The sequence below is a fragment of the Choloepus didactylus genome (genome assembly GCF_015220235.1).
Source record: "Choloepus didactylus isolate mChoDid1 chromosome Y unlocalized genomic scaffold, mChoDid1.pri SUPER_Y_unloc1, whole genome shotgun sequence".
NCBI classification, from domain to species: Eukaryota; Metazoa; Chordata; class Mammalia; order Pilosa; family Megalonychidae; genus Choloepus; species Choloepus didactylus.
Window position 1 is genome coordinate 3,812,505 of NW_023637624.1, and position 4,277 is coordinate 3,816,781.

Consider the following 4,277-nt stretch of genomic DNA (forward strand, 5'->3'; position numbering starts at 1 on the left):
GTCCTTAAACTCTCGATACATGGACATAACATACAGTTTGTAGAAAGTCTACAAAAAACTAGGCCATTAAACACTGGGCAATGGAGACATACTCACACCAAGGAAGTGGTATGATTAGAATTGTGACAGAGGCAGTTAATGAGGTGAACAAATTAGGTGATATTTCCAAAGAAGTAATAAGGACCTGAGCTAGAGCAGTAGCAATGGCAATATAAAAAAGAGTATGGATTTTAACCAATTAACCAATATTTTTTGAAATCAGGGTATACAGAAAGCACAGGTGTGAAGAGCATGGGGAAATCAAGATGGGTAGAAAATGCATCATCTGCCATTTTTCTACTTTTCTGTCCTACTCTGAGCCCTGGGAGCTGACCGATATGGACTATGTCTCCCGAGCTCCCTTGCCCTGCATTGGTTTTGACCAATGGGGGGCATTAGCAGGAGATCAGAGGAAGGGAAAGGTGGAGTATTTATTTCCTTCCCACCTTAGCTCCTTCCTTATCTCACCAGAGTTTTTCAATGGCTGCCTCTGTCTCAGGCCACAGCTTCTTTCTAACAGCCCCTACTCCACAGGCCAAGCTCCCTCCAGACTCTGCTAACACTATTCCTGCCCCTTGCCCCCTCAGACCCTGGCGGCAATGCCTTCCTACTGATGCTAGTCCTTCAGGGCCTCATGGTTGCTTGTTGCTTCCTTAAACCTGCTGGGGCCTATGAAAATTGCCCCTTCGTGAAATTATTTTCAGCTTAACTTTTTGAGGGTGGCTTTTATCTCCTTTTGGGACCCCGACTGACATTCTCATTCATCCAAAGGTGCTTATAAGAAAACAGAAAACATTTGCTATGCTAAGGGAGCTATCATTAGCTGAATGCAGCCCTTAAAATATTCACTAATGGCTACCGCAGAGAGACAACATTCTAAATGTATTTAGAGGGATAAATTGTGATCACAAGAGAGCAGATTCAGAGTCTCCTATCTATACGTGCCACCCCCCCACTCTCTATCTTCAAGGCATAACTTGCAACTAGACATCCTTAATTCTGAAGCCCTGAGACCATCTTTACACTTAATTTCTTTCTTTCTATTCACATAAACAGCCAATTGCCAAGTCTAGTCATCTTTCTCTGTGACAATGTGAGATTTTAAGTCAAGCTTTTCATCTAGTTCTTGACTCTGGCTTTCTCTACACCACAGCATAGAGAGACTTGAATTTTAAATCACTTCCCATTTGCTATTTCACATATGCTGTATTGCTACTCACAGAAATCTAGGAGCACCCCACAGATCAATATGTATATTTCAGACTAAACTTCAACATGTCCACCTATAATGCAGTGTTAATAATATATGTGTCATCTCCCTCTTTCTCTTTTTACCTTGAAAATTTGTTTTTTGTTAATCCCTTTTAACATAACCACCTTTGAAAAATCACCCCCAAATTTATGCCCAGAAACCACCTTCATTCATTCCTTTAAAGAATATAGAATCATAGACCCTAGAATCTTTTGGGAAAATTAATGGTAGTTTAGTGTAATCATTAACATTTTACAAATTTCCATCAAGCTTGCTGCAGTTAGTTTCAGTTTTTCAATTTGTAGAATTGTCTCTGTGGAGGAGGCTGCCTTTTGGGATAGAATAAGAGAGGGAGTGGCCAGGGCTTGCTGCATGCCAGATGAGGTGTCATTACCAGTAGTGCTACTTGTAGAAGTGCTGTGCCAGAGAAATTAGCTCAAACTGGGGAATCAGGAGAATGGTGTAGAAGTTTAGGGATAAAGTATTAGGAATGAATCCCAGAAGACTTAAGCAGCAGAAGGAACAAAGAGAAAGAAAGGTGAGAGTCAGCAATAAGGAAATGAAGCAAAGTGTGTCCAGTGGAGAAAATTCTTAATCCTGTATATTTGCAGGTGTGTTTCATAGACTGAGGGTGGGGCTGCAAAGGGGTTGTCCATTCATCTGGCTCTCCTGAGAGGGGCTTCTAAGTCAGTGCTTCTTCGGATCCACACAGAAAGGCTGCTAGTGCTGGGCTACAGGTTGTCACCATACCCCATGTAACAGAAGACCGCAGGAGTCCAGAACAGCCTGAAGCACACACTGCCTCAGGACCCCTTCCATGCTGCCAACTGTGGAAAGCAGGTTGTGGAGAGGAATGGGGATGAAAAGCTACCTGTGGGAGATTAGACTTCAGGTCCATCAGGGCTTAACTGAAGGAAGAAAGGTAAACTAGTGTACAAAATAGAAGCCATTTCTTGTCAGTGAAACTCAAATGTAGGGAGCCTATAACTTGGGGTGGCCTTGGCATATCAGATACAAGCCTTAGAGCAGTTAGCTGTTTGCCAGATCAGGGTATGAAGCTAATATGTTACCAGCCTTGGCCAAAATCTAATCAAGATCAGAATCTAGATTTACCGAGCGTACAACCTGAGCAACCTCAGTGCTGAGTGAAGCTGTGGTAAGCTGGGGATGGGCACTGGCTATTAAATTGAGGTGCACACAGTGAATTGAATGATGGTGGGTCAATATCCACTGGTAACTCAAATGATCACTAGCAATTTAATCACACTGCAAAATCTCATTAATGTTTTTGATGACCCAAGAAAATAAACTCTTTTTTTAAAAACTTATTTTGTATTTATTTATTCTAGTAAACTCTTCATTGAATTACAAAATGTGGAAAAGTGACCACATTCATGTAATCATCACTTAGTCAAGAAACAAAACATTATAGTACCCACAAAAGACCTCCTTGTGCTGTTTCAGTTACTTTCCCTTCCCTTCATCAAAAACGGTGGCTGCCACCCTGACTTCTAAAACCATACATTACTAATGCCTGTTTTAAAACTTTGTATAAATGAGATCACACCATAAGTATTCTTTTTCTTTAGGCATATTTTTCTCAGAAGCATATGTATGATAGTCATCCATGTTGCTATAGGTAGCTGTAGATTTTTCATTATCATTGCTAAAGAGTTTTCAATTTTTTTCAATACTATATAGTTAACCATTCCAATGTTCATGGGCAAATTTTTTCAGTTTTATTGGATATTGTGAATAGTATTGCTTTTGAATATCTATGTATATGTATTGTGGGGGACATGTATATGCATTTCTGTTGGATACATAGCTAAGAATGGAATTGCTTAATCATAAGATATGCATATATTCTGCTTTACTAGATACTGCCAAAAATTTTTCCTAAGTGATTTCACCAAGTTACACACCCTTCAGCAGTATATAAGAGTAATGTGTGCCAATTTGGATGTATTATGTCCCCCAAAATGCCATTATCTTTGATGCAATCTTGTGGGGGCAGATGTATTAGTGTTGACTAGATTGGAATCCTTTCATTGATTGTTTCCATGGAGATGTGACCCAATCAACTGTGGGCAAAAACTTTCATTGGATTATTTCTATGGAGGTGCTGCCCCACCCATTCAGGGTGGGTATTTATTGGATGACCAGAGTACTTCAAAAAGAGCCACACAGGCCCAGATGCAGAGCAGCTGTGAGTGACATCTTGGAGAACAACTGGGAGAGACATTTTGGAGACGGCCATTGAAAGTAGACTGATGCTAGCCCAGAGTTTGCTCCAGAGAAGCTAAGAGAGGACAGGATGCCCCAAGAGCAACACTTTGAAGAATGCACAGGAGCTGAGATAGGAGCTGGAACACAACCTGGAATCAGCAGATGCCATCCAAGTGCCTTCCCAGCTAACAGAGGTTTTCCGGCCACCATTGGCCATCCTCCAGTGAAGGTACCCGATTGCTGATGTGTTACCTTGGACATTTTACGGCTTTAAGACTGTAACTGTGTAACCAAATAAATCCCCTTTTATAAAAGCCAATCCATTTCTGGTGTTTTGCATTCTGGCAGCATTAGCAAACCAGAACATAACTATTGTTCCATACCTTCAACAAAGAGTGGTTTGAAACAACACAAATTCATTATCTTATTGTTCCATAGGTCAGAAATCTGTCACAGTCTAACTGGGGTAAAAACAAGGGGTCAGCAGGGCTCTGTTCATTTCTGGAGGCTACAGGGAGACAATCTCTTTCCCAACTTCCAGAGCATCCTTTTAAAGACCTTTGTGATTTTACTGGGCCCACCTTGATAATCCAGGATAATTTTCCCATTTTAAGGTCAGTTGATTAGCAACCTTAATTCCATCTGCAACCTTAACTTCCCTTTGCCATGTATGGTAATTTAACTACAGTTTCCATGGATTAAGATATGGATGCCACTGGGGGACCATTTACTGCTTCCTTAAGTTTCATATTGCTTC